This window comes from Ambystoma mexicanum, chromosome 12 (genome assembly GCF_040938575.1).
Source record: "Ambystoma mexicanum isolate Mex_15411 chromosome 12, UKY_AmexF1_1, whole genome shotgun sequence".
In the NCBI taxonomy this organism is placed as follows: Eukaryota; Metazoa; Chordata; class Amphibia; order Caudata; family Ambystomatidae; genus Ambystoma; species Ambystoma mexicanum.
In genome coordinates, this window is record NC_090936.1 from 156,539,021 (window position 1) to 156,551,202 (window position 12,182).

A 12,182-nucleotide genomic window follows, 5' to 3' on the forward strand; every position below is an offset into this window, starting at 1 on the left:
TCAGATCGCTTTAACACAGTGTTCGTAGGATATTCTTTTTCAGGTAACTCACGGTTCAGCCCTGATCCCCCTCAGCAGTGCTCAGATCCCTTTTTTACACAATTATTATCCCTCGGCCGGGCTCGGACCAATTCCAATTTACATCAAGTATAAAAGACTTTCGAATGTGCATAGGGTTTGGCTTGACCCGTTGCTGGACCACTTCGATTTCACAATTCCTTTCTTTTTAACGTTTGTCACCGGTCGGTTGTATACCTAACAGAGACTTTTAAATGAGCACCCACATGGTGCCAGACGACTCTTTCTATGTTATTGTATCTTCGCTTCAAAGTTCAGTCATTCATCTGCTTTTTAAATTATATTCATGTCTATTGCCACATACGCTTCATACACTGTTCTCTTCAGTTTTCTTTATACAATGTTGTCGCTTGCAACCTTGGTTTCCACACAGACCGGTCTGATATCAGTCCCCCAAATCACCGGCTGTGCTGACTTCACTGGTGCTGCTTTGTGGTAGGAGCCAAGGATAGTACCACAGGGGCAAGCAATTCTCTAATTCTTGACTATTTATTTATTTTTATTTATTTGAATTCTTGATAGAGTGCCAAATCGCTCACAGGTCTCATGGCGCACATGAAACAAGACAGACCGTGAGAGTGACAGAGATCAGAATCGGAACCAGAGAAAGAAGCACAGAACTAAGCAGCAGAAAAAAGAAAGGTTGTCTGGTTATTTTTAAAGTCAGATAATGAGGTGGAGGACTTGAGGTGAAGTGGAATCAACTTCCACCAAGCTGGGGCGAGAACATCAACGTTTGTTGTGCCAAATTTGGCAAGACCGAAGCGAGGCTGAGAGAGACTGGCCTGTTCCTTTGACCTGAGACAGCGTACTGGAATGTAACGATGAATCTGTGCTGAAAGGTAACTGGGTGCAATGTCATTCAATCATTTATACGCAAGTGTAAGTATCTTGAAAGAAACCCTGTACCGGATAGGAAGCCAGTGTAGTTTTTTCTGGGCTTCAGTAATGAAATGCTGTCTTGGTAGACCAAGTATGGCACGTACTGTGGGATACTATCGATGCGTGAGAACCCTGGGTACCTCGGACACCCAATGCATGATTCTTCAGCTTTGATTCCAGGTGTTGCGTTTCATATTCTCAAAGGCTCATAAAAGTTACGGTATTTTGGTGAAATTGCAAGGGCACTTCCCTCCTTGCAGTCCTCTTCGGTCTTGCCATCTTTCACCTTGTATTAAACTGCCATCTTGGAACTGCTGCTTCCTCGTGTGCTTTGCCTTGCTCAGAGTGTGCTTTCGTGCTCTGCCTTTTATCCGTGTGGGGAAGTGTGATGGAAGTCAGGTGTGTGTAGTGATCAGTAATTGCCTGACCCTGCCTGACCATTGTATTGGGACACATCGGGTATACGGCACGGGTGTTGGTCCGTTTTCTCTCACGGTAAGATGCCTGTGAGAACATGTTTGGAAAAGGAGGGGGGGTTGAATTCCTAAGTATCCTACCTGGTACGATGGGGGTAAAGGTGTGACAGGGAAGGGGATACTGTTACTAGTCATCCGGTGTCCCACTTCCACTCCACGAAGAACCCTCATCCAGGTGATCCTCCCGCACTGGTCCACCCCCAGGTACTGGATCCAAAAGCGATGGCCGTGTCCTGGCCACCTGGATGACAGATCTCCTGGGACTAGCTGGTGAGACACTTTAAAGTTTCTCACAGTATGTAATGCAAAGTAATGTCTGGTGGTTAATGAGTGTTTTCTTGTGTATCTGACATCAGAGATTTGTTCTATTGATTTACTCTTTTGGTAATAGGTGAACTATTGTGTTTCTGGGCTTTCTCTTTCGCTGGAGGTGTGTAGGGTGTCAATCTGGTGTGTGGAGAGCCTCTTCAGCTACTTTGTGTAAGACCTGCAGCTTTTCCTGTGCTGTTTGTGGAATTGTATGTTGCTATTTTCTGACTAGCAGTAGTTTCTCTTTCTGGTTCTGCTCGAGATGCACTGTTGGTTGCATTTCTTTTTTAACTTGGGCTAATGTTCCACTTGCTATCGTTTTGGGCGCAGGTGTATCCGCAGATAGTTGTCCAGCCGTTGTAGTTAAGGCTGGTGCACCGCTGTTAATCTCTACAATTACGAAGTTGATCTACAAATATTTTTTTATTTGGAGAGTGTTGTACCCGATTGTATTAAACACGTTTGGGTTTCACCTCCCTTGAAGAAGCCGACACTGGATCCCTCAAACACATATAACTATAAGCTGATCACAAATGTGCAGTTTCTTCACAAGCTCCTTTACCGTGAACCCTATCTCCAGTAACAGGAACATCTAACCTCAAATAAAATCTTGAGTACGCGTCAATCTGGTTTCCGAGTAGCGCATGGTACTGAGATGGAACTTGAAGATCTAAAGGCCAATATCCTGTATTTAATGGAAAGAGGCAAGATCCTGCTGCTGATGCTTTTAGATCCATCTGCAGTATTTGATTTAGTGGATCACAATATCTTGGTGAAGAGATTGGCTCAATCAGCACAGGCAGATTCTAATGATGTTCCTTATGGGGTGCCACAGGTTCATGCTTTCCATTTTCCTCTACAATATCTTCACTAAGCCTTTCTTTGAGCTTCTGGGTGCAGAAGGGATTACATATACAAATTATGCAGATGTTACACAATGTCTCATCCCTTTGACAGGGATTACAAAGTAAACAATTAGGATGCTTTTAATAGGGGGTACTCCATAATCCAGCAATTGATGTTGGAGAATTGTATGGCCCTTAACAATACAAAGATTGAACTGATCAATACAGGTGCTGTGGCTAGACTAAGGAACCTAAGCCCGGATTATGAGAATGTTGTCATTTCAGGTTGCTTTATTGCCACTTTAGCCAAAGTAAAAACACTTTGAGTGTATCTAGATCAAGAAATGAATAGGAAGGCGCATGTGAATAGCCTAATCTCTACCTCTGCTTACTACATTAAGCTGTTGTGTAAACTGCGGCCCTTCCTGTTGGAACAGAGTCGTGCCAGTGTTGCAAGAGCTATAGTAAGGGTTCGAAATTGAGGGGAGCTGGGAGCTATTTAGCTCCTGCTTCTAGCACAGTCGAGCTTGGTTAGCTTCAAACCAACAGCTACCATGGGCTACTTTTGGCTCCTAGGACCAACTTGTACTTTCCAAACATGTAAATATGACATTAACTTTAGTATTGGAGAATTTTAACCCCTTGAGTGCCAAGGATGAGCCATCTCGTCCTTGGCACTACGTTTGCAGTGCCAAGGACGAGATAGCTCGTCCTTTTTGGCACAATGCTAAAATCCAACCCCTGCGCTATGTGAGGAGGAGGTTCCTCCTCATTGCCTGGGGAGTTGGATTTCCTTCAGTTTCACGTCCGCACCCAGCAATGCCACTAGACCACCAGGGATCTGTTTTTGAAGTGGGTGAGGGGGGAATGAGGGGGCCGCTTACTATTTAAGCTGCCATCTCCCCCGGCCCCCAAAGCATGGGCAGGTCCATTTTACCCACCCTGGGGCCAGATGGACACTGTGCCCTAGGGTAGGGGCAAAAAAAATAAATAAAAAAATAAACATGTTTTTGGCGGGAGTGGGGGGCACACTAAACCACCAGGGATGTTTGTAGTGGAAAGGGGCGTGAACCCTCTCCCCCGCCCCAAATGGATGGGGGGGGCATCTCATGTAGCCCCACCCTAGGGGAAGATTGCTAATGCAATCTGCCCTTTGGAAGGGGTACATGAGATGCCCCCCATCCATTTGGGGTGGGTGTTGGGAGGGGGGAGAGGGCCACCAGGGACCTTCGCAATGGAAAGGGGGTGGCCCCCCCACTCCTGGAATGTGCCAATCGGCCTCTAGGAAGGAATACATTTGTTGTAACTAGGGGTAGCGGGGGGGTCACTAAACCACCAGGGATGGGTTATTTGAAGGGGGGGTGGCCCTCTCCACCACAAATGGAGGGGCAATGTCATTCAGCCCTTCCCATGGGCAGATTTCCTGTGTGTTCTTTATGGGGGTGGGAGTCACTAGACCACCAGGGATGGCTTGTATGAACGAGGTGGGGGTGGCACTCTGCCACTCCTTCCCCAAATGGATAGGGCATGTAATGTAGCCCTCCCTGTGGGTATATTGGCAGTGTAATCTGCTCCTAGGAAGGGGTACATTTGTTTTTACTGGGGGTTTGGAGGGGGTCACTAGACCATCAGGGATGAGTGTGGCCAGGAATAGAAGGGTGCTGGCTGCTTCGCAAGAAAACCTAGTGCATTTCTGGGTGTGGATCGCTGGATCTGTGCCTAGCAATGGCACTACACATTGGTGTGGTGCTTACTGTGCACAGGAAGTATTTGGACAGGGGACGTGAGCACCATGGTAAGTGTGCATTGGACTTTTTGAAGGAATGAACATTGTGACTACCGCCCGTTAGTCAGTAGCTCAAGTTGAAGATGGGAGCATAGCAGTTTGTTTTGGTTTTTGCTGGGCTGACACTGATAATGTGTTTCTTTCTGTTTACAGGTCTAGTGCAGTTCAAGCTTATCCTTTGTTATATATTATATAAGTATTGAATTTGCATTTTTTCAACATTGTATATTACGCAGGTGGGGGTGGATTGTTAGTGGGGTGGGTGGGCCTGGGGCAGGATTGTTGGTGGTGTGACCAGGAGTGGGCGCTCAGGGGGACTAGGACACACTTGCAGGGTCATGCCACAAATTTCCCCCCATACCAGCAGAACAGTGCTGTTCCCCTGGGAGGGCAATTTGGCGCTATGCCATCTGGACAATGTTTTTTTTGTGCTGGGGGTTTCCATATGATCATTGGCCTTAATTGCTTTTCCTATCAGTTTACAGTTTACCCTTCCTTGGTGGCAGATGACTGGTATGTCCCATGTATCTGGCCTAGGGATTGGAAAGGTTTGCAGATAGCAGCCTGAAAGTTTGGATGTGTTATTGGCGGGGTGAGTACCTTTGCAGTTGTGGCTAGTCGAAAGCTTTTGCTGACTTATGTCAGTAGTAAAAAAATGGCTTTTGTTATACATTGTAATTTGGGGGGGTGGATTGTTAGTGTGGTGGGTGGGACTGTGGCTGGAGTGTCAGTGGCATGGGTGGGAACGAGTGGTGCAGAGATAATGTGTTGAATGATGGGTGTAGCCTGAATAGAGGATGTTGGCTGCTTAACCTTAGTAAACATAATGACTACCACTTTCTGAAACATGTTTGCTCTACTAATGCAGATGTTTTTTTCTTCTAAGCATGCAATGCACACTTCGTATGGAGCTCTTTCGTTTTATTAGAATTATCCGCATTTGTGTTGACCGTCTCCTAGTACAGCAGTGATCACAGGGACCCCCGGCAAGGTGCCAATCCCACAACCAGCAACGCAGGCCAGCCAGAATTTCAGGATGTTTGGGGGGTGCTGTACCCGGCCTTTGGTGCCTGTCCCCCATGTCGGTCGACCATCCCCCAAGTCCTGGCAGGGCCCCCATCCTTTACCAGGGGGCAAAGCTGTAATGCAGGCCACCGAGAAGTCCCGGACAGTGGGGGGGTTGATGTCGCTCGCCTTGGGCGCCTGTCTCCCATGTGGGGCGACATCCCCAAGTTCAGGGGTGGTCCCAGGGTAGCCTGGCAGGGACCCCATTCTTTCTTGGAGGGGAAAGCTGTAGCGCTGCCCTGCCAGAGGTCTAGGATGGTCGGGGTGACGTGCCTAGCTTTGGGCGCTTGTCTCCCTTGCTGGTTGACTGCTCCCAGGTTCAACAGCAGCCCCAGCAAGACCCGGCAGGGTCCCCATCTCTTCCCCGAATGTAGAGGTGTAACGCGGCCTAGCCAGAGCTTCTGGATGGTCGGGGATATGGCCACACCCCTGGCCTCCTGTTTTCCATGTTAGACAACAGTCCCCAAGTGCCGAAGCGGTCCCATGGACCCCCGGCAGTGTGCCAATCCCTCTTTGGAGAGAAAAGCTGTAACCCAGCCCAGCCAGAACTCCAGGACTGTTAGGGGTCCATAGCCTTGGGCATTCGTCGGGAAAGGACTGTTCCTCGCTCCTGAAGCACTGCAGTGCTTGCCTGCCAACAGAGCACAACTCTCAATAACGAGAGCCTCTCTCTCCTGGGGGACATTTTTTCACAGCAACGCTTCCCGCTGCGCAGCCTCTGCATACAAGGTTATCAGAGGTAGAGACCCTCTCAGGACCGTTATCCGCTCTGCAACTAGCAGCAACTCTGGTGTCTCCATTGCCTTTTCCATCTGCTGCCACTGCAATGTGGCTTCTCTGCAATCACTCCACCTTCTATTTCTAATGGCCTGCACCTGAGGTCATCTTACATATTCAAAAGTCCCGCTCAGGTGAGGATTATTAAAATTACTAGACTGCATCTTGCAGTCTAGTGCTTCTGAATCCCTCTTCCTCGTCCCAGTACTTTTGGTATTGTGGGACTTTAAGTGCCCGATGTTCAAATGACCTTTATCTTTCTGAATATTGTCTTCAACTTTACTCACTTCCCTCGTTTCATTAATTACACTTTCAACAAGAGCTTTAAAAGGGCTCAGTGGTTGGTTGGAATTTAAAGGAGAATTAGCTTCTTCAGATTTTAAGATATTAATGTTCTCATGTCCACATCTATAACTCCCCTGTTGATTAAAACAGTTTTCACAACTAAAAACATGGATAGTTTTGGGAAGAGAAATCTCACTCTGACAATAATCCATTACATACTCTGAAATCACAATGCTTGCAATCTGAGCCATGCACCAAATTGCATAAAGCTGCGCGTTTCTAGGCCACGCAAAACACAGGCATGAACATTGTCTGTGTAAGCCATTGTCAGCCAAACTAGACTGAGCATAGATAAGATACATTGAAAAGTTATTTTATGCTGTACTATGGAAAAAGGTAATTTTGAATAGTCCGCAGTACGGTCGTTAAGTAGTAAGCAATTGTTGCAGTTGACGTTCTGCTTATGTTGAATTCTGTAAATAGGGTTGCTTTGAAGCCAAGGTACTTGTCAGCCATACAGTAAATAATGTCCCGCCCTAGCAAATATTGGATTTCAAGGTTTGTTTAAAGTAAAATTTCTGGCATGCGGCCCGTTTGGTTTTTGCGATGTGGACTTCAACATGTTTCTATAGACAGTTACTGCTTCTCTGATGGCTTGCACAGCACTTGCAGGCTCCTCCTCCCCTACCCCTTCTCCCACCCCAGCAAGCTGTGTGGATGTTTTTCTGGCAGATTACACAGAGTTTTTCAAATTTTTCATGGGGGATTCCAGACCAAAGCAGAGCTATTCTGCACAACAGTGCCACCGGCATCACTAGGTGTCACTTACCTTCGCTTTTAAAAATACCACCTATGCGGCCTCCAACATGGGCGTAATTTTAGGGGGGACAGGGGCGTTTGTCCCCCCCCCCCAACTTTCATGGAACACCATTTTGTCCCCATTCATTTGGCTGGGGCCCTATTCTTCAGATGTCATGTACCCCCCAACAGTTTCAGAAAAGTTACTCCACTGGCCTCCAATGTATTTTTTTTCTGTCATATTGCAGATGCTAGAATCTTAGATGCGTTTGCCTTTTGCTGGTTTATTTACTTGGAAAATACACGCTTTAATTTCGTTGACTTTGAAGGCAGGATCCGCTCTATGCCGTGGGGTTAAACCCCCACTGGTTGTATGAGTGCCACCAAAGCGCCAGACAAGATTTAGAAGTGCGAGTATTTTATTCCCTATTATTTAAAGTCAGGAGCAAAATGATTTTTTAAGGAGTAAAAATGTAAGTTAAATTCCCAATGGGAGTATTTTGTAAGCGAGTAGAAATTGTATTATAAATACGTTTTAACAAGAAAAACTGATTTTTTTTTTTAAATAAAAATTATTTCTTTGCATCTAGTTATTCATACACATTAAAATATACATGTTTACTTCTTCCAACCAGACTGATATAACAGTTTAATAAAAAGTCTAAAATGTATAGCTGGGGTCTCTCAGAGGTATACAAAACCTCAGCGGTACATTACACTGAGTCCTAGACCAGATGGGCGTAGACTGATGCTATGTTTACGCATTAATCAATTGCCCATATTATCAGTTCTGGGTGCTCACATGAATCTAGCAGTGGATCAACGAGTGTGTCACATATGCAGGAGTAATAGTAGTCTGCAAACACCTAAACATCTGTTCACCTGGTGTTCCAGTTTGAGCACTGTGTATATGTGCACTTATGAAATATGGTTTACGACTAGGACTCTTAAATCGCACGAGTTTTGGATATATAGCTTAAACTCCTCCCACACGCTCAGCCCACTTGGCACTGTTTAGGGTCTGGAATGTGGTTGCAAAGCACCTTTCTATTGTGGTTAAATCATTCTAATGTTAGAACTTTTAGTGCTGAGATTTAAATGGATGGCACCTGCTATTGTCAATCATGTAAGCGATGTAACCTGAGCCTGTACTGTCAACATAATTGTGCACATGAAGTTAGTATTTTAATTCCTCATTACCATGTTTTAATGTATACGTATATTTTCCCAGTATGCATTTGCATTCTGTTCACTTCCTCGTAGGGTATTAATGTTTATGTATACTTTATCATTTGTTTGGTTAATGATTAGCTTGTTTTGTTGTTTTTTTTTTAACTTGTGTATATGTTCTTTAATTTTACTACACCAGTGTATTTGGTGTTATTATAAGTAATTAAATATCTAGTGTTATTAACGTTTGTAAAAAGTCATTTGACTAATTACAATAAAACAAATAAAATAAATACGTTTCTTTGTGTGGCACTGTGTGAAATAATGGTCCAAACATACCCATATATCTGTGTTAGTGAAAGCAAAGACACAAGGTTCTATGTCTTTTTCCTATTTTTTTGTTGGCAGTATTTGTACTCACTTTTTTTTTTCCGCATTTGCCTATAAGTAGCGGATACACCCTTATCTGTAGTCATGTGTGCTCTTTATCCGTGCCCATCCACATGCTCTCAGTCCCCTAGCCCCTTTCTCCTGTTGCCTGCTTTGGAGAATTTCTTACATAGCTCTACATTTTTCATCTCGTTAAAATGTTTGTCTTCATCCTCCCCACAACCTTAGATCGTCCTCCCATCTCCAGGTCTCCTATATGTGGAGGATGACCAACCTCAAGCGATCTTACTCATACAAGTCCGTTTTCAGACTTTTAGTAGCCTTCCTGTGGCCATCAGTGCCTGTTGACCCATGGGCACACTGGACACTCGGCTACACATTTTAAAACAAACCTTTATAGTGCCTCTTCCTTTTGAGCTTTCCTTCCCCATCATGAGATCAAGGAGTCAATTTTAAAGATGCCAAATTCAGTGAGGTCTCAAGTTGGTAGTTGCTGTTGCCCTCACCATGTTCTTTCCAGAGAGTTTCTCTTGACATAGATAAGGGCCATCTGAGCCGTGGTCTGGTCGATGCCTAGTTTAATATTGGAGGTACTGCTGAGGGGGTTGTACTTTGTACAATAACAAATTGCTTAGAGCCTCTCCTATCGCAATTTGACTATGCAGCTTCTCCATCTTGCACCTAAATTCACCAAGTTCTAGTTCAAGGGTTGTGCATTAAGTGAGCAACAGGTAATTTACGGAGGGGGCGTTCTGAGAATCCTATAATACATCCAATGCATGAGTGTGTATCACAGCCCCCAGCTTTGACCATGTAAACCCTACTTCCGAGTTAAGTGGCTGCCAGTCCCCGACACCTCATATGATACAAACAAAAGCATTAATAAAAGTGTGTGCTTAAGACCTTTGCTCTCCCTGCTTGACTTGAAGTTCACATTTGGGTCCTTCAGCAAAAAGAATCTTAAGCAAGAAGTTTGATTCCCCTACCTGACCAGTGATACTGTGCCACAGTTGCTGGTGCCCAACACACCAAGCCCCTTTCTTAGGTCCATTGTGCATCTTAGAATGGGCACATCATTTCAGCTTTTACACAGCTTGCACAACTTGAGGCTGCTTGCTGAGAGAGACCGACCAGTGAGGGTTTGGCCCCCATTTTGATCGTGTAGCAGTAGATGGCCCTATGCCCATTGGCTCTCCTGTCAAGGGTGTCTTGGTTGATGGTCCCACAGTTGAACATCAACCACTTTATGCTACTTTTGGATGTTTGTGATCCAGTTGCCCAATAGTAGTATGCAGAGGTAACTAATTCTTCCTGCCCCATGTTTATTAGCAGCTCAGTAGAGTTTACAAGCAGGCCCCTTCACTCAGTGAAGCTTCAGCCTCCATAGCAACTAGCTAGCTGACACCTTTCACAGACGTTCAGCTGATGGGAACTTTTATATGGACCATAATTCTGAAAATCATAAATTTATTTTTCAAACGCATCCATGCGACACTATACACCTGGTGCTCCAGCTTCAACCCCAATACCGGTGTTTCTGCAGCAGTCCTGATGTTGCTTCAAACTTCACCTGCGACAACAGTGCCAAGCTGATCTGCTATTCTTCGATCACAGACCCTGTCAATCCTGGGCTCTTCTGGAGTCCCCAATACAGAATGGGAATCAACAAATAGGAGGAGGCCCCGCTCATGGTAGTTTTTTTTCTGAGAATAAGTATTTCTGATGGAACCATCCTCCTATCCACACCTGTGGGGGTGTCTTCACCCTCCCCGTCATCCTTGGTTTCCTAGAAAACAGGTGTTCTGTTTTTGAATTACTTGATCAGAGGAGCCACCTTAAACTGGAAGGAAATTATTTTAGCTCTGGTGAGGCACTATAACGTAGACACGAGGCCCATGCAAGTTGAATCATTGGTTCAGTTTACTCCCAATCTGAAGCTTTTCCATTGTATCAGTAACCCTTAATATAATCAGAATCTAATAATCTTTTTTGGACAAGGAAGCCAGGTTTTACAATGCCTTAAGGGAGGTTTACCAGAGCACCACCCTTTACCTATGTCAGGCTGGTGCATCTGTTATGTTCTCTGGTTGCAAACACAACATTTTGCGAAGCTTGTCAGCTGTTGCTGATGATCACCCTACGGCCAACATAAACAGTTATTCAATTTTCTCTACTTTGATGACCATATACTGCGTCTAGTTGAGGTCAGACTGCAAGCCAGGAAGCCCATTCATAATTGATCAGGTTTCTGTAAATCGTTGAACCTGCATTCATAGGAGGTTTTTTTAAGTATCAAGCCAAATACACTAATGACAACATTGCTTGCGATCATATTGGCAATCAAAGCCTCTGCTGCGCACGTCCTTTCAAGCCTATTTGTCATGGAAGGAAAATCTAGGCCTTTCTAGTGCTGCACGAGTTTCAAACTTATGCAGGGGGCAGAACACCTCTGCCATGGTTTAGGGATGAAAAGAACAATGTGTGTAAACGTTTTCTTCTCTGACTATTTCCGTGTAAAAGCAAGTTTCATAATCCTATCCTCAAGGGGCATCTACCCTAAAGAAAGTAAAAAGTTTGTCACAAACAGAAAACCAAAAGATTAAGCCTTTGCTGAAGGAGTACAATTTTTACTAAAGAAAAGACAGAATGCTCCCACATCCAATTGTTCCAAATGAAATTCCAATAAATGAGCCTTGGAAAAAGCGGAGGATTGCGCTAAACACTTGTTGGCTGTTCCATTTTGTATACGCCAAACCATTGGACTAATATATGTTGTACATTTCTGATACTTGTGAACCTGTAAGTGCTGCATGCTTCACATATTCCGGCATCTAGAGATTGGTCAGGTGTTTTACTAGTTGTCTTTCCTTGAAAGTAAAAGTCGACCTTGACAGAGACATTCTTATCAGATGCCCATCTCCTACAAGTACAAACTCCCACAATGCCCCTGTGTGTCTACAACTGCTGATCTTTTTTTCCGACCTTGCAATTGTCACAGGAGTCTGAATGTAAAAAAAAGAAATTGTATAGATTGCCACATGCAGTACCAAATATACGACAAAGGTTGCTGCAAAGGCACCAAAGAACACAGTTTGGTTTATATATTGGGGGTGGAGGGCAACGAGTCTCAGAGGGGGTTTTAACGTCATGATAATGTCGGGTTGTGTAATCTTTATATCTAAAGAATGACTGCATCATTTTCTTACTTTACGTCCATTCCACTGACGTGGTTCTAAAATGGAAAGAACGCAGTTTACATTTTGCCGAAGTGCAATAAAAGATTCTCATCTGTGGACTCTGAGTGTGTAATCACTCTTTGCC

At 44.7% G+C, this 12,182-nt stretch overlaps 1 protein-coding gene across 7 annotated transcripts in view; it reads left to right on the top strand.

Annotated features, from left to right (window-relative positions):
- Positions 1 to 12,182, top strand: part of PACSIN2 (protein kinase C and casein kinase substrate in neurons 2) — a 909,220-nt gene that overhangs the window by 317,211 nt on the left and 579,827 nt on the right. For 2 of the 7 annotated variants that reach the window (XM_069628220.1, XM_069628224.1), the window contains exon 3: positions 4,855 to 4,968. The exons of the other annotated variants lie outside the window; for them this stretch is intronic. The gene's annotated coding sequence lies outside the window, so the exon portion shown is untranslated. The remainder of the gene's footprint in view (positions 1 to 4,854; positions 4,969 to 12,182) is intronic. 7 annotated transcript variants of the gene reach the window in all.